Raw genomic sequence first — 25741 nt, 5'->3', positions numbered from 1 at the left:
TGTGGAGTGGCCTAGCCAGTCTCCAGACCTTATTCCCATAGAAAATTTATGAAAGGAGTTGAAGCTCTGAGGAGCCAAGTGACAGCCTCAAAGTCTTAATGATTTTGAGATGATCTGCAAATAGGAGTGGACCAAAATTCCTCCTGACATGTGTGCAAATCTCACCATCAACTACAAAAAGAGTCTGACTGCTGTGCTTGCCAACAAGGGTTTTACCACCATGTATTAAGTCCTGTTTGCCAGAGGGATCAAATACTTATTTCTCACTGCAAAATGCTAATACATTTATATAATCTATACAATGTGATTTTCTGGATTTTATTTTTGATATGGTATCTTTCAATGATAAAATTAACCTACCCTTAAAATTATAGATTGTTCATGTCTTTGTCAGTGGGCAAACTTACAAAATCAGCAAGGGATCAAATACTTATTTCCCCCACTGTAATAAGGAAGGCACAATCTTATTTACTATTAAAGGAAACCTGTCACTATGGACAATATGAATCAGAGCCTGACTGATCTATTGCAGCCATGTATGTTTTTCTCCAAAATTCTCCATTGTTTCGGAGAATACAGGTGCTTCTCATAAAATTAGAATATCATCAAAAAGTTAATGTATTTCAGTTCTTCAATACAAAAAGAGAAACTCATACAGCTCTGGCAAAAATTAAGAGACCACCACATCAAAACCCTGTCATGGGCAGTGCAATCTCCAGACATAAACCCCATTGAAAACCTCTGGAATGTAATCAAGAGGATGATGGACAGTCACAAGCCATCAAACAAAGAAGAACTCCTTAAATTTTTGCACCAGAAGCAGTGTGAAAGACTGTTGGAAAGCATGCCAAGACGCATGAAAGCTGTGATTAAAAATCATGGTTATTTAACAAAATATTGATTTCTGAACTCTTCCTGAGTTAAACCATTAGTATTGTTGTTTCTAAGTTATTATGAACTTGTTTTCATGGCATTATTTGAGGTCTGTAAGCACTGTTTTGTTTTTTTTTAATTTTGTCCATTTCTCCTTTTCTGAAAAAAATACAACATTTATTGCTTGGAAATTAGGAGACATGTTGTCAGAAGTTTATGGAATAAAAGAACAATTTACAATTTACTTGAAAATATACCTATAAAGACAAAAATCAGACAAACTGAAAGTTTTGCAGTTGTCTCTTAGTTTTTGCCAGAGCTGTATATTATGTAGAGTGATTACAAACAGAGTGATCTACTTTCAAGCATTTATTTTTCTGTTAATGTTCATGATTATGGCTTACAGTCAATGAAAACCCAAAAGACATTATCTCAGTAAATTAGAATAATTAACAAAAAACACCTACAAAGGCTGCCTAAGCATTTAAAAAGGTTCCTTAGTCTTTTTCAGTAGGCTCCACAATAAAGGGGAAGACTGCTAACTTGACAGATGTCCAGAAGGCAGTCATTGACACACTCCACAAGGAGGGTAAGCCACAAAAGGTCATTGCTAAAGAAGTTGACTGTTCACAGAGTGCTGTATCCAAGCATATTAATGGAAAGTTAAGTGGATGGAAGAAGTGTGGTAGAAAAAGGTGCACAAGCAACCGTGATAAATAGAGCCTTGAAAGGATAGATAAGAAAAGTTCATTCAAAAATTTGGGGAAGATTCATAAGGAGTGGACTGCTGCTAGAGTCCTTGCTTCAAGAGACACCACAAACACACATATCAAGGACATGAGCTACATTCCTTGTGTCAAGACACTCATGATCAATAGACACCACCAGAAGCATCTTTCCTGGGCCAAGGAGAAAAAGAACTGGACTGTTGCTCAGTGGCTCTAGGTGTTTTCAGATGAAAGTAAATTTTGCATTTCATTTGGAAATCAAGGTCCCAGAGTCTGGAGGAAGAGGGGAGATGCACATAATCCAAACTGCTTGAAGTCTATTGTAAAGTTTCCATAATCAGTGATGGTTTGGGGAGTCATGTCATCTGCTGGTGCAGGTCCATTATGTTTTATTAAGACCAAAGTCAGCGCAGCCGTCTACCAGGAAATGTTAGAGCACTTCATGCTTCTGTAACACCCCAGGTAACCAGTTGTTACAGTGATGTTGCCTTCCCTTCAGGGAGGGTGATATCATTCTTGGAGGCAAGAGGAATCCTCTTTACCAGGTAACGCACCCACACTCAACACATTCCAAATCCAAGCCAGTAAGGGGAGCTCTGAACCCGGATTCAGGGGATCTTCCCTCAGATAGTGATATCCTGGTCTGGAGGAGGAGTCAGTTTAGTCAGTGTGAGACAAGAGACAGGAAAGGAGCTCAGAAGTGTGATTAGGAGATCAAGGAGGTGGAGATTGTGGATAACTGCAAGGTCCATAGTAGAACTTGAGGGCATAGGACTATATGTAAATTGACCATACTAAACCTGAGGTACAGCAGCAGTTAGAGCCTGGAGTCACTGTGTCAGAGACCCCATGAGAACAGCTCAAGTTGCCTACCATGCAGGTACTGTCCCAGGACAGGAGAGAGAAAGGGGTACCTTGCCAGCAAGCTATAGGTAGCAAGGGACCAGAAAACCAGTGAATAGTGGAAGGCTCCCAACCTGACCTGCCAAGGGGATTTCTACTTGTTTTCGGGCTGCCTGGACTCCTTCACCTGTTGCAGGTACCCTGGACTAAGGCTGACTACAAATTCAGTAAACCAGGTAAGGACTGCTACCCTGTGTCCTCTGTTATTTACCGGCAACCCACCATCCTTGCTGTATACCATGGGAGCCCTGGGGACTCCACTTCACCTGTAGGAAGCACCACCATCTTGCTGCAACAACATTACCCCAGAGGACCCCTTTAAGCAGCTTCGGTCCCCTCTGACCAAGAACCACAGGTGGTGTCACGAATAGACTTTATTCCAAAACACCCCTTAAAGACCTTTCTCCTTTTAAAGTGAGCGCCCAGGGCAACGGACCGGGTCGCAGCCACTGTGACATCCCCCTTACGTGCAACCGGACCCTTTACCGAGTGCCCCACTGCCCATATGGGCAGTTCCCACTGCTGTCAAGCTTTTTGGATATGGAAATTACTTTCTCCAGCAGGACTTGGCACCTGTCCACACTGCCAAAAGTACAAATACCTGGTTTAAAAACAACAGTATCAGTGCACTTGATTGGTCAGCAAACTCACCTGTCCTTAACCCCATAGAGAATCTATGGGATGATGTCAAGAGGAAGATGAGAGACACCAGAACAAACAATGCAGACAAGCTGGAGGCTGCTATTAAAACATCCTGGGCTTCCATAACACCTCAGCAGTGCCACAGGCTGATCGCCTCCATGCCACGCTGCATTGATGCCATAATTGATGCAAAAGGAGCCCTGACCAAGTATTGAGTGCACTTACAGAACATACATTTCATTACGGCAACATTTTGGATTTTAACATCGTATTTTAAGCTGGTGTTATAAAGTATTCTAATTTACTGAGATAATGACTTTTGGGTTTTCATTGGCTGTAAGCTGTAATCATTAATACTAACAGAAATAAACACTTGAATTAGATCACTCTGTAATGACTTTATATAATATGAGTTTCCCTTTTGGTATTGAAGAACTGAAATAAATTAACTTTTTGATGATATTCTAATTTTGTGAGAAGCACCTGTATATCGTTTTCAGATCCCAGTGGGAATCATAGGCAGAGGTGAGATTGATCCAGTGCTGCCCTTGTGCTGCTTTTCACCAAAACGCTCCTCTGGGTGATTGTCAGGTCTTTCCCATGTATGTGTACAGCCAGAGACCTGTGAATCAGTCAGACTCTGATTCATGCTGATCATGATTTTGGCAGCTTGGATCAATGACAGTTTTCCTTTACTATTAGAATAACAAATCATGCCTATATGAATCTTGTCAAAAGAAACTGTAAGGCACTCAACAAAGAAGACCGGAAATAATATTTTCTCAATTCTTAGATCCTTATAGTTAAACAAAGAGATAATATGATCACTGTGTAAGCAATGATGGCAGCGGTCATGCCATTGCTTCCATTTTCCTCAAAGATCCAATAATCACTGGTTGACAGGTTAAATGGAGATGCATGTGTAACAGTGTGGCATGGGATGGTAGTCATGGCCGAGTTCACTAAGCAACAGTCAGTGAGCACCCCGGCACCTTGTACATGAAAAGACGAATAAAGTCCCTTATGCTGCATGTGCAGTATGCACCACAGCATACTCACAGGCACTGTCAAATTCCCCTCACCTGCTGCCATGCCAGCTCCGCTTTCAAGAGCTCCGCAAATCACTTCAGAGACGAGGTCTTTTTCCAACAGCTTAACTTTACTAAACAGCAGCATATTCATCTCACAGACAGCACAATTCAAACACAGAGACATCTTCTTATCCAGGGCCGGCGTCAGCACCCGGTGCACCTGGGCAACTGCCGGGGCCCTGGTGAGACGGGGGGCCCACTCACGCTGTCTGGGATACAGCCAGGGCTGGCGTTAGGGGCCCCTCTGCCTCTACAGCAGACGCTCCACTGATAATCATAATCCGTGAAGCTTCTGGTGTAGAGACTGGTTGAGGACCTGTAGTGACATCACGATCATGTGACCTGCCATGTGACCGTGATGTCACCACAGGCCATGTATTCATAGGCCAGTGCACCTCCTGTCCTCCTGCACGGAGCTTCTGAGGGGAGGGAGAGCTAAGACCCAGGCCGGCACATACATACCTGAGCTGTGATGTTTATCTGTATTCCTCACATCAGCAGCACAGTTCACACAGGGCAACATTTCCTGTACTTTCCCTTCCTCTGCCATATGGGCAGACTCTAGTATCTCTGTCATTTCTCTCTCTTTACTCTCGGCGTTCATGCCCGTACCTCTAGCCAGCCAGTCCAGAATTAAATTTCCTCTGCCATCAGGGCAGCATCTTTTGACAGTCCGTGTTCCATCTGTACCTTCAGCATCACCAGCTCCCTATCAGCCCCTTGTTCGGTTCCAACAGGGAAAGATGCCAAGAATGCAATCTCAGCTGCTCCCGCCCCGTTCGTAGACCCATGATCCTTCTTGGGGATGGTCCTTTTGAGCTGGTGCCCGCCTGCACTATTCTTCTGTCGGGGGGGGCCCTTACTTCCATCTGCAGACTTATCCCCCACAGCCTGTAACTGTCTCACTGTATGTGTTCTGCCCCTTGGGCAGACTGCCCGGGTGTCTGAAAGAACCAGGAAGTGTCTGTCCTATATTTCCCAGCTCTGTGCTGCTCTGCTCTGTGCCCCTTCCATCTACTTAGCTCCTTGCTGCCTGTACCTAAACTAATACTCTTACCTTTTTTATTCTCTATCTCTAATGTGCCCCCTCTATTCTAATCCCCCTATGATCCTATACTGTCCCTAAACTTATACACAGTATATAACAAATGCATCACATTACAATACATGGCACATTAAAGAACATTAGGGAACCACACATTACATTAGCATTAGTGAACATGTATAGCTGTCAGGGTGCCGAATGTGACACATGTGCTCACTGTTCAGCAGACAGGAAGCGCAAGAGGGTCACTGCCACCTTCTTACACATGTTGCACATGCTTCTTTCACCAAATCCCTGCCAGTAAACATTTTCTCACTTCTCACGGTTGCTTTCACACATTAGTGATTTATTTGCTTGCACAAAAACACTGAACTTTTTGGATTAGAGTTTCATCAGTGTATGGTCAGTACGTCAGTCTTTAGAATCAGAATTTTATCACTTTTTCCTTTATGTGTGAAATGGTTTCTCAATCTTCTCCCATAAATCAAAATATAAAAATGAGACAGCAAAAGGATGCAACTTGGATGGCGCCCTAGTGCTGTCCAATTTTTTCACAGACTTATTGAATAGAGATGAGAGAACCCCTAAATGTTTGGGTTCGCCAGGCTTGACGAACATGAAGTTAAAAGTTTAGTTCTGGTTCGAACTTGACCACAGACATGAACCGGATAGAAATTATTTATTTATTATGCTTTTCTTTATTTAGAGCTATCATATTCCCCAGAGCTTTACCTGCATTATCATCACTGTCCCCAATGGGGCTCACAATCTAGATTCCCTATCAGTATGTCTTTGGCGTGTGGGAAGGAAACCGGAGTAAACCCACGCAAACATAAGGAGAACATACAAATTCCTTGCAGATGTTGTCCTTGATGGGATTTGAACCCAGGATGCCACTGAGCCACCAAACTTTGGTGCTTTATAATGGCTGTAAAATGGTCATACTGAGGGCTAGTGGGTTGCATAAAGATGAGAAATGAGGGTAAAAATAGGAGAATTGCCCTGCAAAAAAAATTTGACTATGGAAATGACTTAAAGCGGTTCTGTCACCATAGCAATTATTGAAAAATAGGAAGTCAATTAATTAAAAAAAAAAAAGCAACAGTGCCCTCACAGAGACTGAGGCTACCTACTTCCAGTACAGTTAAAAATTTCACCCACAGAGCATGGGCAGAGTATCCCTGCATTAGCAGCTTGCAATTTTTCCCACAGACCATAGGAAAGAGCACTAATACATTAGCAGCTTATAAATTTCACCCATAGACCATGGGTCAGAGTACCAGTACATTAGAAAATTAAAAATTTCACCCACAGATCATGGGGCAGAATACCCACTAAGAAGCAGCTTACAAATTTCACCCACAGACAATGGGGTAGATTACTCATACATTAGCAGCTTACAAATTTGACTCACAGTCCATGGGGCAGAATACCACCAAAGAAGCAGCTTACAAATTTCACCCACAGACAATAGGGCATAGAACCCATACATTAGCAGCCTACAAATTTACCCACAGACCAGGGGGTAGAGTACCCCCTAAGAAGCAGCCTACAAATTTCACCCTCAGATCACGGGTAGAGTACCCCTTAAGAAGCAGCTTACAAATTTCACCCACAGACAATGGGTCATAGTACCCATACATTAACCCTTTCACCTGAAGCCTGTTTTCAACTTCCTGACCAGACCATTTTTTCAATTCTGACCACTGTCAATTTATGATGTCATAACTCTGGAACGCTTCGTGGTGATTCTGAGATTGTTTTCTCATGACATATTGTACTTTACAATAGTGGTAAAATTTCTTCGAAATGACTTGTGTTTATTTGTGAAAAAATTGGACATTTGGCAAAAATTTTTAACATTTTGCAATTTTTAAATTTTAGTTTTTATGCCCTTAAATTAGAGAGTCATATCATGCAAAATAGTTAATAAATAACATTTCCCCCATGTCTGCTTTACATTAGCACATCTTTGGAAACATATTTTTTTTGTTAGGAAGTTATAAGGGTTAAAAGTTAACCAGCGATTTCTCATTTTTACAGCAAAATTAGCAAAACCATATTTTTTATGGACCACCTCACACTTGAAGTGACTTTGAGGGGCCTATATGACAGAAAATACCCAAAAGTGACACCATTCTAAAAACTGCACCCCTCAAGGTACTCAAAACCACATTCAAGAAGTTTGTTAACCCTTCAGTTGCTTCACAGGAATTTTTGGAATGTTTAAAAAAAAATGAACATTTAACTTTTTTTCACAAAATTTTTATTTCAGATCCAATTTGTTTTATTTTACCAAAGGTAAAAGGAGAAATTGGACCACAAAAGTTGTTGTACAATTGGACCTGAGTACGCCGATACCCAATATGTGGGGGTAAACCACTGTTTGGGCACATGGCAGAGCTCGGAAGGGAAGGAGCACCATTTCACTTTTCAATGCAAACTTTGCTGGAATTGAGATTGGACACCATGTCACATTTGAAGAGCCTCTGATATGCCTAAACAGTGGATACCCCCACAAGTGACACCATTTTGGAAAGGAGACCCCCTAAGGAACTAATCCAGAAGTGTGGTGAGTACTTTGAACCCCCAAGTGCTTCGCAGAAGTTTATAATGTAGAGCCGTAAAAAAATCATATTTTTTTCATAAAAATGGTCTTTTCACCCCCATTTTTTATTTTCCCAAGGGTAACAGGAGAAATTGGACCCCAAAAGTGGTTGTCCAATTTGTCCTGAGTACACTGATACCCCATATGTGGGGCAAACCACTGTTTGGGTGCATGGCTGAGCTTGGAAGGGAAGGAGTGCCGTTTGACTTTTCAATGCAAAATTGGCTGGAAATGAGATCGGACACCATGTCGCATTTGGAGAGCCCTTGATGTGCCTAAACAGTGGAAACCCCCCATAAGTGACCCCATTTTGGAAAATAAACCCCCTATGGAACTTATCTAGATGTGTGGTGAGCACTTTGAACACGCAATTGTTTCACTAAAGTTTAGAATGTAAAGCCTTGAAAATTAAAAAATCATATTTTATTCCACAAAATGATTTTTAGCCCACAATTTTTTATTTTCCCAAGGGTATCAGGAGAAATTGGACCCCAAACATTGTTGTACAATTTGTTCTGAGTATGCAGCTACCCCATATGTGGGGGGAACCACTGTTTGGGTGCATGGCAGAGCTCGGAAGGGAAGGAGCGCTGTTTTGGAATGCAGAATTTGATGGAATGGTATGCGGGTGTCACGTTGCGATTGCAGAGCTCCTGATGTATTTAAACAGTAGAAACCCCCAGAAGTGACCCCATATTGGAAACTAGACCCCCAATGAACTTATATAGATGTGTTGTGAGAACTTTGAACCCCCATGTGTTTTGCTAAAGTTTATAATGCAGACCCGTGAAAATAACAAATATATTTTTTTCACGAAAATGATATTTTAGCCCCCAAATTTTTATTTTCACAAGGGTAACAGGAGAAATTGGACTGCAAAAGTTGCTGTCCAATTTGTCCTGAGTATGCTGATACCCCATATGTGGGGGGGAAACACTGTTTGGGCGCACAGCAGAGCTCGGAAGGGAAGGAGCATCAATTTACTTTTTCAACACAGAATTGACTGGAATTGAGATCGGACGCCATGTTGTGTTTGGAGAGCCCCTGATTTGCCTAAACAGTGGAAACCCCCCAATTTTAACTCCAACCCTAACCCCTAAGCCTAATCCAAACCATAACCCTAACCACACCCCTAACCCTAATCCCAAACCTAACCATAACCCTGACCACACACCTAACCCCAACAAACACCTAACCCTAATACCAGCCCTAATCTCAACCCTAACCATAACCCTACCCCACACCCCTAACCCTGACACACCCCTAACCCTAATCCCAACCCTAACCCCAACCATAAACATAATTCAAACCCTTGAGATTAGATGCCATGTTGCGTTTAGAGAGCCCCTGATGTGCCTAAACAGTGGAAACCCCCCAATTCTAACTCCAACCCTAACCCCAACACACCCCTAAAACTGATCCCAACCATAACCCTAACCACAAACCTAACCATAACACACCCTTAACCCTAATTCCAACCCTACACCTAATACCAACCCTAACCCTAATCCAAACCATAACCCTAATCCAAACACTAACCCCAACTCTAGCCCCAACACTAACCCTAACTTTAGCCACAAAACTAACCCTAATTTTAGCCCCAACCTTAACCCTAACTTTAGCCCCAACCTTAACCCTAACTTTAGCCCCAACCTTAACCCTAACTTTAGCCCCAACCCTAACAATAACTTTAGACCCAACCCTAACACTGAATTTAGCCCTAACCCTAAACCTAACCCTAAGCCTAATGGGAAAATTGAAATAAATACTTTTATTTTATTGTATTATTTTTCCCTAACTAAGGGGGTGATAAAGGGGGTTTGATTTTCTATTTAAAGTGGATTTTTATAGCAGGTTTTTATGTTTTGTCATGCTGTCACACACTAAAAGACACTTTTTTATTGCAAAAAATAGTTTCTGCATCACCACATTTTGAGAGCTATAATTTTTCCACAGAGTCATGTGAGGTCTTGTTTTGTGCAGGACAAGTTGATGTTTTTATTGGTACCATTTTCGGGAACATGACATTTTTTGATCATTTTTTATTCTGATTTTTGGGAGACAGAATGAGAAAATACCAGGAATTCATGAATTTCTTTTGGGGAGGGTGTTTACACCGTTCCACATGTGGTAAACTTGATAAGGCAGTTTTATTCTTCGGGTCAGTACGATTACAGTGATACCTCATTTACATCATTTTTTTTATGTTTTGGCGCTTTTATATAATAAAAACTATTTTATAGAAAAAATAACTGTTTTTACATTGCCTTATTCTGACAGCTATAACTTTTTTATTTTTTCACTGATGATGCTATATGGCAGCTCATTTTTTGCTGGACAAGATGACGTTTTCATCTGTACTATGTCTATTTATGTCCTTCTTTTGTTCGCGTGTTATTCCACTTTTTGTTCAGCGGTATAGTGATAAAGCAATGTTTTTTGGCATTTTTTATGGGGTTCACTAAAGGGCTTAACTAGTGGGACAGTTTTTTAGGTCGGGTCGTTACAGATGAGGCGATACCAAATATGTGTACTTTTATTGTTTAGATTTTTTTCATTAAAATATTTATTTAGTGATCAAATAAATATTGATTTATTATTATTATTATTATTAGTAGTATTATTATTATTTTATTAAAATATTTTTACAATAATTTAAAAAAAAAATTCAGTCTAAGTTTTACACTGTGTCGCACTACAAGACACTCATTTTGTGCAGGATGATCACTTCTATAGCATGCAGATCTGCATGCTATAGACGCTGTCAGCGCTGCAGCTTCTTTTACACTGACATGAGAGACTTTCTGATCATCACTGCACATGACAGGAAGTCTCTCAGGTTTGGAGACCCAGATGTCTACATGACAACATCCGGTCTCCATGGTAGTGGTTAGGACCCCACATCATGCTGCGGGGACTCCGATCCAAAGGCAGAGGGTGCTGTCAGCCCCTCTGCCAGCTCCAGAATGCTGCAATCGTGTTTGATTGCAGTGTTCTGGGGGTAAAGTGCCGGGAGTGGTCCGTGACAGCTCCTGGCACTTAGTGCCGGGTGTCAGCTGTGAGAATGAGCTGACACACAGCCAAGATCAGCCGTGCTCCCCCTGTGAGCACAGCTGATTGCATATGATGTACTATCCCGTCCATGTGCATACGGGCCCAGAGAACATGGACGGGAAAGTACATCTAATGTCAGAAAGGGGTTAAAGGCCCAATATGAGAGTACAGAATAATTACAATGGAACGTAAACAGTTCCTTGGAGTGGACAGATTTGGGGTCATATGTCTCCTGGGACTCTTGATGTAGAGAGGAAGGAGGACCAGGTTGAGGCTTGTGAGGCAAAGCATCTTGGCTACTGAGATTGGACCATGTAGAAGACTTAGTAGTCCTGCTTGTCAACACACTGGAGCCTTTCTCTGCCATCCAACCCACAACATCCTTGCACTTGTCTGGGTTTGACAGTGGTGTAGCGCGCAGACCAAATTTTGACAGGAAGCTAGAACAAGATAAAGTTACCTGATGTCACGATACGTACAGTGACCCCACGGGGGTCGATAAAGGATGGCACAACAAACAACAGGATGGAAAAGAGGAAGGAAGGCCCTATCAATAGGGAAATGAAGGAATGATCACCTGCTGCTCAAACCATGGGTCTGGACAAAGTGAGAGTCCACCAAGTGGACTCCAGCTTCACTATCCACGAGCACCAGTATAGTCTCAGTTACCCCGCCAACCACCACTTCAGCAGGAATGGTACACTGAGACTAAAAGATGAAGGAAATATACACACCCTGGTCACCACCCTCCACATGACCAGGGAGATGCGGCATTTGAGAAGGCAAATGTACTTTGGCACAAGCCAGTGAAATGACCCATAAGACAACAGTAGAAACATGCCCCCATTCAACGGCGAACCGCAGGCAACCTAGTTTGAAAGGTGACTCCTCCCACCTGCATGAGTTTGTCCATCTGCATTAATGTGTGTCCTCCTCCATATAAAGGACAACAGGGCACAGATTTAGTATATGTCTCTCCCTGAGGCATCAATCCACCTGTTTTGAGGCCATGGCGGCCTCCAATGACCCAAAAGAAGCAAACTGCACCAGAGTATCCTGCAGCTTAGGTGGCAATCCCTGACAAATATGACTCCTAAGAGATGGGTCGTTCCACTGCATGTCAGTGGCCCACCTCCTAAACTCTGAGCAGTACTCCTCAGCCGGTCGGCCCCCTTGTTGGTCTTATGGAGTCTAGACTCAGCCAGGGAGATGCCATCAGCATCCCCATACATCAGCACCAATGCCACAAAAACTCATCCAATGACCAAAAAGATGGTGAATCAGTCGGCAGGGAGAAGGAACAGGATTGGGGTTCACCTTTGAGAAGGGAGACTATAATCTCCACACGCTGTTCCTTACTCCCTGAAGAACAAGGGCGAAGCCTGAAATATAGATTAGGCCAGTCACATAACTGCTAGATAAATAAACTCTATTTATTAACTTATAGAAATTTCAAATTTTATTTATATTGCCGCTATGACAAATGGCAAAGAGCAGACTCAGGGAAATTAATGATGAATAGCAACATTTGAGTATCTCTGTATCTCCGAAATTCCAAGCTATAAATTTTGTATTTATTTTCTGATAATGAGAAATGGTCAAAATAACAAAAAAAAGCATTGCTTGCAGACCTCAAATAATGCAAAACAAAAAAACAAGAACATAATCATTTAGAAACAACAATACTAATGTTTTAATTCAGAAAGAGTTCAGAAATCAATATTTTGTGGAATAACCATGATTTTTAATCACAGCTTTCATGCATCTTGGTATGCTTTCCTCCAGTCTTTCACACTGCTTTTGGGTGACCTTATGCCACTCCTGGTACAAAAATGGAAGCAATTCTTTGTTTGATGGCTTGTGACTATCTATCTTCCTCTTGAATACATTCCAGAGGTTTTCAATGGGGTCCAGGTCTGGAGATTGGGCTGGCCATGACAGGAATTTGATGTGGTGGTCCTTTTAAGAGAAAAATCAGACAAACTGAAAATTTTGCACTGGTCTCTTAATTTTTGCCAGAGCTGTATTTTACCAATAGAATTTGTGTATCTCTGCAGGCTATGCGCAAGTCGCAAATCTGATAGATAAATATACGCCATGTATTTTACCAATGTAATTTTTTTATCGCCTTTATGACACACGCCAACAGCAAACTTAGGGAAATTACTGATAAATAGTGATGATTGTGTATCTCTGCAGGCTTTGCGTCAGTCGCACAACTGCTAAATAAATAAATGCTATTTATTTAACTAATAGAATATAGTTATTATTTTTATACAACCTTTATGACACACACCAACAGCAAAGTAAGGAAATTTATTGTCACTTATAAATAGTGACGTTTGCGTATCTCTGCAGGCTTTGCACCAGTGGCACACTGCTAGATAAATATAAACTATTTCATCAATTGGCAATTAATTTTATTTAGGAATTAGGCTTAAAAAAGATGTTTAGTATGTGCTGGCACTAAGGAATATTATTTAGCTGTAACAAAAAGTGGTTTAGTATATGCTGGTATGCAGGAAAATTATGTAGGTCGATAAAATTTTATTAATATATGCTGGTGCTGAGCAATATTATTTGCCTCTAAAAAGAGCTGTTTTGTATATTATGGTACAAGATATGAAACCCTGCCTCTCTCCCTAATCCCACAGTCTGTTCCTACACTACACAACACAATGCAAACTAGCAGATCTCTGCAGCATGTTCCTGCAATGATAACACTTTGGTGCCTGCATTTCCCTTTCCCTCTTATTAAATCTCTCCCTACACAATCTTCACCTAACAGAGAACTAATCTTCACTCTCAGTAGCTCTTAAAAGAGTTGCTGTAATCACAAACTCTCCTTATATACTGTGTTTCCTCTTTCTACGCTCACACTATGCTGTTTCCGGCTGTAATGTGTGCAAGATGGCGCCGACAGGGATTAAATATCCCCTATGACGGTGTAATGCCACATTAATGCCACAACAGAGATGGCGTTGGCATTACTGTGCTTTGCAAGCAAGCCCAGCATGCTCATTGGCTGCAAATAAAGTGCCAAACATGCTGGGCGGGTCACTCAAATATACCGAGGCAAATAGCAAGTTACTCACCGTGTAACGAGTAGCCCGAATACCGAACTATTCTTGCGAGTAACAAATAGTGCCAAATGTATTCGCTCATCACTAGTGATAACAAATAAATCAGAGCAATAACCATCACAAGAGCTGTAAAAGAGTGCCTAACAGCCACATAGAGATGTGTCATAGGGCGACAAAACACTCCCATTTATACAACTAAAAACTGAAAGACATGGAGTCAAAGCAGTCTGTATAGCAAGTGCAAATATCTTTATTGTTACATAATACAGCAATGTTTTTTAAAAATGTCAATCAAAATGAATAGTAATACAAAGGCATTAAGGTGGATCATGAAAGACTCAGGTAAAGCGAGTCTGGGGTCAACACATAGTCTGAGGGGCCGAGGAAGCCCGAGCAAAACGTGCTTCGTGGCTGGGAGTCTGAAGTCACACAGTGATCCACATGGGTAAGAACGACTCCTGAACCTGTCACTTTATTCTCAACCTCTTAACGGCATACTTACATAATTATTAATCTGGACAGACTTTTAAGTAACACAATTCCCCCGATCCTTACATTATAGTGCTTTGTGTTGACCCCAAACTCTCTTAACCTGAGTCTTTCATGATCTACCTTAATACCTTTGTACTACTATTCATTTTGATTGACATTTTTTTAAAATGTTGTATTGTTTAACAATAAAGATATTTGCACTGACTACAGACAGACTGTTTTGACTCCATGTCTTTCAATTTTAGTTTTGGTGATAACAGAATTTATAGCTAAGGCAACCATTTGCTATTAAGAATAAGTGACAGTAAAGTGGCTCTCTTTTTATCCACCATTTGCAGGCTAATTAAAGCAATGTGATCATTAATAAGGTTGGCGACAGGTGAGTCTAATTTATAATTAAGCATAGATCAGCCTGATTTTGCCCTATTTCTGTATTTGTTCTATCATGATGATCAATTTTGTATCCATTTTTTAATGTAAACTTTTTTCTGTGTACGTTGTCCTTTTCTGCATCAAACTTTTGAGTTTATATATCCAGGCAATAATTTTCATACAGGCATTGCAACCCAAAAAGATATTAAAAAACTTATTCTGTGTATATCTTATTAGCATGAACTACCTAAGAAAAAAACTTAATCTGAATTAGAGATACTTTGTATGCACATAACGTGTCCCATGACTGTTTCATATAGTAATTTGCACATTGGTTCTTGAAATGCTGAAATTCCATATTTCTGCATAAATTTAACCTAAAACTAAATCAGATTTTCAAGCAATTCCTACAAGTAGAGAAAGAAAACAAAATGGTGCAGCACTCCAGTGTTTTTTTTTTATTATTTTACTGTTGTAATCATGTCACAAATACAGGTTTACTGCCCCTAGTATTACACAAACCAGATGCCATCTTCTGTTATCGGCACCACTCCAGTTGTCTTCTGCAGTCTGTAACCTGCTGGATTGCTCCATTGTTCGCTGAGCGAGCCTGAGATCACTGCTCAATGTAAGCCAATGAGAACCAAAGCAAGGCTCTCATAGATTTACATTGATAGCTTGTAACTGTTACCCCTGACTTTTGGTCCGTCCGAAGTTGCAGATGGTGGATTAGGACCGGAGTGGTGCCTGAAAGAGCAGAACAGAGTCTCTTGTAAGTATATTACTAGGGGCAGGGAACTTACATTAATGGCCTGAAATAGAAAAAAAGCTGAAATGGTGCTTTAAACAATTATCTAAGTTTAAAATATCACAATGCCTTTTTTTTGCGGAAAACTACATGTCTTTGAGTAGCAAAAGTATGTGAACCTTGGCTTTACATACCTAGTGTAGCTTCCTTGTGCAGCAAAAGCTGCTTATAAAGATTTCTGACAATTGTTCATTAGTTCTTCACATCATAATGAAGGAATTTTAGGATATTTTAGCCCTTTCTTTCCTACAAAACTGCTTCAGTCCTGTTATATTGGTGGAATTCAGGTCCTTCCACCACATTTCAGTAAGATTTAGGTCAGGCTTTGACTTGGCCATTCTAAATATGTATCTTTATTTTTTTTGGCCGTTCTTTTACGTAACAACTTGTGTGATTTGAGTTGTTGTCCTACTGAATGACCCACGTTCTCTTGATATTCGGATCACGTACAGGTGTACTGACTATTTCTTTTAGATTTTGCTCACAAAATTTAGAATTCATTGTTCAATGAATGATGCAAAGCTATCATGGGCCACATGCAAAAAAACAAACAATGATATTATCACCACCATGCTTCACAAACGATATAAACTTTTTACACTGCAATGCAGTCTTGTTCTTTCTCTAAACATAATGCTTCTTATTTAAACCAAAAGCTCTATTTTTTCCTCTTTCATTCACAAAGCACTGATCCAATAGCAATGGCTTTGTCCTTGTCATCCTGCCATGCAAATCATTGTTGTTCAGTGTACTTCTAATGGTTAACATTAACAATAGCTATTGTGAGTGAAACCTTTAGTTGCATTGATGTTATCTTGGGTTCTTTTGTGACCCAGAAGGACTACTCTTAAGCTGGAGTCACACTAAACGACTTGCCAACGATCACGACCAGCGATACGACCTGGCCGTGATCGTTGGTAAGTCGTTGTGTGGTCGCTGGGGAGCTGTCACACAGACAGCTCTCTCCAGCGAGCAACGATCAGGGGAACGACTTCGGCATCGTTGAAATTGTCTTCAACGATGCCGAAGTCCCCCTGTAGCACCCGGTAACCAGGGTAAACATCGGGTTACTAAGTGCAGGGCCGCGCTTAGTAACCCGATATTTACCCTGGTTACCATTGTAAAAGTAAAAAAAAAAACCACTACATACTCACATTTTGATGTCTGTCACGTCCCCCGCCGGCGTCCACATGGCTAAAACTGCTTTCGGCAAGAGCGCTGCTAATGCACACGCTGCTGCCGAGAGCTTCCCTGCACTGAATGTGTCAGCGCCGGCAGTAACAGCGGTGACATCACCGCTGTGCTCTGCTTTACGGCCGGCGCTGACACAGTCAGTGCAGGGAAGCTCTCGGCAGCAGCGCGTGCATTAGCAGCGCTCCTGCCGAAAGCAGTTTTAACCCTGTGGACGCCGGGGGACGTGACAGACATCAGAATGTGAGTATGTACTGTTTTTTTTTTTTTACTTTTACAATGGTAACCAGGGTAAATACTTACTAAGCGCGGCCCTGCCTTAGTAACCCAATATTTACCCTGGTTACAAGTGAACAAATCGCTGGATCGGCGTCACACACGCCGATCCAGTGATGACAGCGGGTTATCAGCGACCAAAAAATGGTCCTGATCATTGACCAACGATCTCCCAGCAGAGGCCTAATCGTTGGTCGCTGTCACACATAACGAGATCGTTAGCGGGATAGTTGCTACGTCATCAAAAGCGTGACGTTGCAATGATATCGTTAACGATATCGTTATGTGTGACTCAGCCTTTAACCTTTCTGTTGGAATAATCTTTATTGGTCACTAGCAATGAACGAGCACTAAAATGCTTGGATGTTCGTTACTTGAACCAAGAAATTCTTGATGCTCGGATGCTCGCTTTGAGTAACGAGTATAATGGAAGTCAATGGGAAATCAGAGCATTTTTCTGGCAGACCCTACAAGGAGGTCTGGAGGGCAGTGAAAATGTTGAAATAGATGGAAAAATAGTTGAATGGAAGGAGATTAGCATGGGGAAGACCACTAGAAGCATCGCTGACTCCCAGATCGCTGCTGAGAACAATGGTGTCACACTTTAACTCCAGTTTAAGGACTGACAATAAAATATTCAAAATTGATGAGATATTGGAGGTTACAGGAAAGAAAATGTTAAGATACATTCTTTCATGTATAATGACTTGTATATAACGCAAAATTTAAAAACGCAAAAAACGAAAAAAATAAATACACCAATTTCAGTGTAATTTATAGAGGAAGCAAGAACTGCCATAAATGTGATGAAAGAGGGATTCAGATACAGCTTGCATTAGATATAAAGGAGGGCCTCATACACATTCTGTTCATATTGTGATGTAGTGGTACTCGTAGACACATAAAGACTATGCACATAGCCTGACAAAAATTGCAAGCAGAGTCAACCATACACTCTTGAAGGCACCAACTGTAGTACCTCATTCAAATATTGTGAACAAAGTACACTTGTGCTACTCCTACACTTATAAATGTTCTGCACAGTGCAAAGCCTGACAAAATTTACATGCAGAAAATATATATATCTGGGTACCGTGTTAGCCAGTAGAAAGAAAAATATTTAGAATTGAGAGTCCTCAGTGGTTGATACCTTTTTTCATTTAGCCATTAAAAGGTATCAACCACTGAGGACTCTCAATTCTAAATATTTTTCTAAAATTTACATGAACATTTTTATATAAAAATTGACAAAATTGCGCAAGAGTGTTTCATCTGGATTGCAAAGAAAAGTGTAAAACGGGATTTGCTCACATTGATGGTGGTGAAAGTTACAACCCCTTTGTTCGTTTTTAAGCAAAGATGGCTGCTGCAGATCCACCAAAACAGATGGTATGCAAACTTGGAGATAGAAGTGGATATAAAATGTATGCTGCCAAGGATCCAAAATACAATAGGAGACCAGATGCAATATGGATGTGGTTTTTAAAAAATGTATTTTTAATAATATTTTGTGAACTGAACCAGCCCAAGCTGTTTTAAAAAATTTGAACCCACTGTAGTTTTTAAAAATTTGAACCCACCGTAATTTTACACAAAGCACTTTAAACTGTATGGATGACTTTAATCAATTTAACATTTCTGAAGGGTATTTTGGAGTTTTATATACCACCGTAATGTAACAATAACAGTGTAAACTGTATGGTTGAATAATTTAATCCATAAAAAAATTTGGAAGGGTATTTTACAGTTTTATATACCACTGTAATGTAACAATAACCATGTTTAACAGTATGGATGAATCATTGAATCCATAAAGAATATTTAATTTTTTCCTTGTGGTTTTATATACCACCATAATGCAGCAAGAATCATGTTAATTGTATGGAAGGATAACTGAATCCATAACATTTTTGGAAGGTTTTTTTAGTTTTATATACCACAGTAATGTAACAAGAACCGCATTGAACTATATGGATCACTGTTATGATCCCAATGGCAGAGGATCTCTGATATTCCGGCAAGATAGCAAAAATATAAATACTGCTCTAGGGAGGTGGAAACTGGGCTAACCGCATACCTGATCCTGACACAAACAACTAAAAGTAGCCGGTGAACGTGCCTACGTTGGTTCTAGACGTCTCGAGCCAGCCGGAGAACTGACTACCCCTAGAGGGAAAAAATAAGACCTTGCTTGCCTCCAGAGAAATTGAACCCCAAAGATATAGAATGCCCCCAACAAATAATAACAGTGAGGCAAGAGGAAAACACAAACGTAGAGATGAACTAGATTCAGCAAAGTGAGGCCAAATAGTCTAGATAGCAGAAAATAGATAGTGGACTATGCGGTTAGCAGAAAACCCTAGAAAACATCCACGTTGAACATTCAAGAACCCCCACACCGACTGACGGTGTGGAGGGAGAATATCAGCCCCCTAGAGCTTCCAGCGAGTCAAAAATCAAATGTAAAGCAAGCTGGACAAAAACACTAAATAATGCAAACGATCCAAATTGTACAAAACAGACTTAGCTTTTCTTGCATGAGGCAGACTGAAAGGAATCCGGAGGAGACCAAATAGGTCTGGATACAACGATGCCAGGCAAGAGACTGAGTCCAGAGGAGACTCAAATAGGAAACACCCGCTGCTTAACGACACAGCTGGAGCTCAGGCCTGCAACAAGACATACCTAACACAATACCGTTAGTGACCACCAGAGGGAGCCCAGAAACACAGTTCACAACAGTACCCCCCCTTGAGGAGGGGTCACCGAACCCTCACCAAGACCCCCAGGGCGATCAGGATGAGCAGCGTGAAAGGCATGAACCAAATCAGCCGCATGAACATCAGAGGCGACAACCCAGGAATTATCCTCCTGACCATAGCCTTTCCACTTAACTAAATACTGGAGTTTCCGTCTAGAGATACGAGAATCCAGAATCTTCTCCACCACGTACTCCAACTCGCCCTCAACCAAAACCGGGGCAGGAGGCTCAACAGCAGGAACCATAGGCACCACGTACCGCCGCAACAAGGACCTATGGAACACATTATGAATAGCAAAAGACGCTGGAAGGTCCAAGCGAAAAGACACCGGGTTAAGGATTTCCAAAATCTTATAAGGACCGATAAAGCGAGGCTTGAACTTAGGAGAGGAGACTTTCAAAGGAACATGCCGAGAAGACAACCAAACCAAATCCCCAACACGAAGTCGGGGACCCACACCGCGGCGGCGGTTGGCAAACCGCTGGGCCTTGTCTTGTGACAATTTCAAATTGTCCACCACATGGTTCCAAATCCGCTGCAACCTATCCACCACAGAATCAACCCCAGGACAGTCAGAAGGTTCAACCTGACCCGAGGAGAAACGAGGATGAAAACCAGAGTTGCAGAAAAAGGGTGAAACCAAGGTGGCAGAACTAGCCCAATTATTAAGGGCAAACTCGGCCAGTGGCAAAAAGGTGACCCAGTCGTCCTGATCAGCAGAAACAAAACATCTCAAATAAGTCTCTAACGTCTGATTAGTTCGCTCGGTCTGGCCATTAGTCTGAGGATGAAAAGCCGACGAAAAAGACAAATCAATACCCATCTTAGCACAAAAGGATCGCCAGAATCTGGACACAAACTGGGATCCTCTGTCAGATACAATATTCTCAGGGATGCCATGCAAACGAACCACATTCTGAAAGAACAAAGGAACCAAATCAGAGGAGGAAGGCAACTTAGGCAAGGGCACCAAATGGACCATTTTAGAAAAACGATCGCACACCACCCAGATGACAGACATCTTCCGAGACACCGGAAGATCCGAAATGAAATCCATGGAAATGTGCATCCAAGGCCTCTTTGGGATAGGCAAGGGCAAAAGCAACCCGCTGGCACGAGAACAGCAAGGCTTAGCCCGAGCACAAATCCCACAGGACTGCACAAAAGAACGCACATCCCGCAACAAGGAAGGCCACCAAAAGGACCTGGCCACCAAATCTCTGGTACCAAAAATCCCAGGATGTCCCGCCAACACCGAAGAATGAACCTCAGAAATAACTCTGTTGGTCCATCCATCAGGGACAAACAATCTCTCTGGTGGACAACGATCAGGCCTATCAGCCTGAAATTTTTGCAGCCCTCGTCGCAAATCTGGGGAAATGGCAGACAAAATTACTCCCTCTCTGAGAATACCAGCCGGCTCAGAGACTCCCGGAGAATCAGGCACAAAACTCCTAGAAAGTGCATCAGCCTTCACGTTCTTTGAACCAGGCAGGTATGAGACCACAAAGTCAAAACGGGAGAAAAACAACGACCAACGGGCCTGTCTAGGATTCAGGCACTTGGCAGACTCGAGGTAAATCAGATTTTTATGATCAGTCAAAACCACCACACGATGTCTAGCTCCCTCGAGCCAATGTCGCCACTCCTCAAATGCCCACTTCATGGCCAACAACTCCCGATTACCAACATCGTAGTTCCGCTCAGCAGGCGAAAATTTCCTTGAAAAGAAGACGCATGGCTTCATCACGGAGCCATCAGAACTTTTTTGCGACAAAACAGCCCCTGCACCAATTTCAGAAGCATCAACTTCAACCTGGAAGGGAAGAGAGACATCCGGCTGGCACAAGACTGGCGCTGAAGTAAACCGACGCTTCAGCTCCCGAAAGGCCTCCACGGCCGCAGGAGACCAATTCGCAACATCAGAACCCTTCTTGGTCATATCCGTCAAAGGTTTAACCACGCTGGAGAAATTAGCGATAAAACGACGGTAAAAATTAGCAAAGCCCAAGAACTTCTGCAGGCTCTTAACAGACGTGGGCTGAGTCCAGTCATGAATGGCACGGACCTTAACTGGGTCCATCTCCACAGTAGAAGGGGAAAAAATAAAACCCAAAAAAGAAACCTTCTGTACCCCAAAGATACATTTTGAGCCCTTCACAAATAGAGCATTCTCCCGCAAAACCTGAAACACCATCCTGACCTGGTTCACATGGGACTCCCAATCATCAGAAAAAACCAAAATATCATCCAAATAAATAATCATAAATTTATCCAGATATTTCCGGAATATGTCATGTATGAAGGACTGAAACACAGAAGGAGCATTAGATAATCCGAAAGGCATCACCAGGTACTCAAAATGACCCTCAGGCGTATTAAATGCCGTTTTCCATTCATCTCCCTGCTTTATGCGCACAAGGTTATACGCACCACGAAGATCTATCTTGGTGAACCAACTGGATCCCTTAATCCGAGCAAACAAATCAGACAACAATGGCAAAGGATACTGAAATTTAACAGTGATCTTATTCAGAAGACGATAATCAATACAAGGTCTCAGAGACACGTCTTTCTTGCCCACAAAAAAGAATCCTGCACCAAGAGGGGACGAGGATGGGCAAATATGTCCCTTCTCCAAAGACTCCTTTATATAACTCCGCATCGCGGCATGCTCTGGCACAGATAAATTAAAGAGTCATCCCTTAGGAAACTTAATTTCCTAAGATTCAAATCTATAGCACAATCACAGTCCCTATGAGGAGGAAGGGCACTGGACCTGGCCTCATTAAATACATCCTGAAAGTCTGACAAAAACTCAGGGATCTCAGAAGGAGTAGAAGAAGCAATAGACACCAATGGAGAATCGCCATGAATCCCCTGACACCCCCAACTAGACACAGTCATAGCTTTCCAATCTAAAACTGGATTATGGGCCTGTAACCATGGCAGACCCAAAACGACAACATCATGCATTTTGTGCAGTACCAGAAAACGAATCACCTCCTGATGTACAGGAGTCATGCACATGGTCACCTGCGTCCAATACTGAGGTTTATTCTCTGCCAATGGCGTAGAATCAATTCCTCTAAGAGGAATAGGGTTTTCCAAAGGCTCCAGGACAAAACCGCAGCGCTTGGCAAACGAAAAATCCATCAGACTTAAAGCAGCACCAGAATCCACAAAAGCCATAACTGAGTAAGAAGATAATGAACAAATTAAAGTCACAGACAAAATAAACTTAGGCTGAAAAGTACCAATGGCAACAGGATTACCTTTTTTCTTTAAACGTTTAGAGCATGCTGAGATAACATGTGTTGAATCACCACAGTAGAAACACAACCCATTTTGACGTCTATGATTTTGTCGCTCGTCTCTGGTCAGAATTCTGTCACATTGCATAGAATCAGGTGACCGTTCAGACAGCACCGCCAAAGGATTATCAGATTTGCGCTCCCGCAAACGTCGATCAATTTGAATGGCTAGAGCCATTGAATCATTTAGACCTGTAGGGATAGGAAACCCCACCATCACATCTTTAATGGCTTCAGAAAGACCATTTCTGAAATTTGCGGCCAGTGCACACTCATTCCATTGAGTAAGCACGGACCATTTCCGAAATTTTTGGCAATATACCTCAGCTTCGTCCTGACCCTGAGAGATAACCAGCAACATTTTTTCAGCCTGATTTTCAAGATTAGGCTCCTCATAAAGCAAACCAAGTGCCAGAAAAAACGCATCAACATTCACCAATGCGGGATCTCCTGGCGCCAGAGAGAAGGCCCAATCCTGAGGGTCACCGCGCAAGAAGGAAATAACAATCTTAACTTGCTGAGCGGAATCACCAGAGGAACGAGGTTTCAGAGACAGAAACAATTTACAATTATTCCTAAAATTCAGGAATTTAGATCTATCTCCAAAAAACGGCTCAGGAATAGGTATTTTTGGTTCAGACATAGGGCTATGGATAACAAAATCCTGAATGCTTTGCATCCTAGCAGCAAGCTGATCCACACTAGAAGTCAGAGTCTGGACATTCATATCTGCAGCAGAGTTTCAGCCACTCAGAGAAAAAGGGGATGGAAGAAGCTAGGCAAACTGCAGCAAAAAAAACAAAAAAAAAACAACTCAGAACTTCTTTTTAATCCCGCTTCTGCGATGCATTAAACATTTTCTTTTGGCCTGGCATTCTGTTATGATCCCAATGGCAGAGGATCTCTGATATTCCGGCAAGATAGCAAAAATATAAATACTGCTCTAGGGAGGTGGAAACTGGGCTAACCGCATACCTGATCCTGACACAAACAACTAAAAGTAGCCGGTGAACGTGCCTACGTTGGTTTTAGACGTCTCGAGCCAGCCGGAGAACTGACTACCCCTAGAGGGAAAAAATAAGACCTCGCTTGCCTCCAGAGAAATTGAACCCCAAAGATATAGAAAGCCCCCAACAAATAATAACGGTGAGGCAAGAGGAAAACACAAACGTAGAGATGAACTAGATTCAGCAAAGTGAGGCCCAATAGTCTAGATAGCAGAAAATAGATAGTGGACTATGCGGTTAGCAGAAAACCCTACAAAACATCCACGCTGAACATTCAAGAACCCTCACACCGACTGACGGTGTGGAGGGAGAATATCAGCCCCCTAGAGCTTCCAGCGAGTTAAAAATCAAATGTAAAGCAAGCTGGACAAAAACACTAAATAATGCAAACGATCCAAATTGTACAAAACAGACTTAGCTTTTCTTGCATGAGGCAGACTGAAAGGAATCCGGAGGAGACCAAATAGGTCTGGATACAACGATGCCAGGCAAGAGACTGAGTCCAGAGGAGACTCAAATAGGAAACACCCGCTGCTTAACGACACAGCTGGAGCTCAGGCCTGCAACAAGACATACCTAACACAATACCGTTAGTGACCACCAGAGGGAGCCCAGAAACACAGTTCACAACAGATCACTAATTGAATCCTTCTAAAATTTTTGAACTGTTTTTGGAGTTTTTTATACCTCCAAAATTTAAAACAAAGCATGTAGTGCTGTGTGGATGAGTAATTGAATCTAGACAAATTTTTCAATGTCTTTTTGGAGTGTTACATACCAGCCTAATATAGAAAAGTAGGAGACAAAAAAGGACAAATAGGGTCTTATCCCCAGGATTATTTACAATAAATTGCAAGAGAACTGCTCACCTGGTGGTGCAGAGTAAAAGCGTGTAGATGTCAGCTGCTGCAGATCCACAGGTCGATGCTGTGAACTTTCAGAACTGTTATAATAGATAAATGTGGATAAAATCCGCGCTGCTGTGACAAATGATGGATCCAGATATAGTTATACAATACTCTGGTGGTTTATTCAATGAGTTTCAAAGCTCATGGCTTCTTCTTCAGGAAATTACCACAGAAAGATAACTTTCTGTGGTAATTTCCTGAAGAAGAAGCCATGAGCTTTGAAACGCGTTGAATAAACCACCAGAGTATTTTATAACTATATCTGGATCCATCATTTGTCACAGCAGCGCGGATTTTATCCACATTTATCTATTATAACATACCATCCTAATGTCAAAGAACGCACCTAATACTCTATGGATGAGTAATTAATTCCAGACAAATTTTTCAAACCTTTTTTTGGAGCGTTATATACCACCAAAATGTAGCATAAAGTATCTAATAGTGTATGGATGAATAATTTAATCTATAAAAAATTTTGGAAGGGTTTTTTCAGCTTAAATATAGCATTGTAATGTAACATGAATCAAGTTAGTGTATGGATGAACCATTGAATCTACAAAAAATGTATTAACTTTTTTGGA

Source organism: Ranitomeya variabilis, chromosome 2 (assembly GCF_051348905.1).
Source record: "Ranitomeya variabilis isolate aRanVar5 chromosome 2, aRanVar5.hap1, whole genome shotgun sequence".
Classification (NCBI taxonomy): Eukaryota; Metazoa; Chordata; class Amphibia; order Anura; family Dendrobatidae; genus Ranitomeya; species Ranitomeya variabilis.
The sequence above is the reverse complement of the archived record's forward strand: the minus strand, read 5'-3'. Positions refer to the sequence as shown.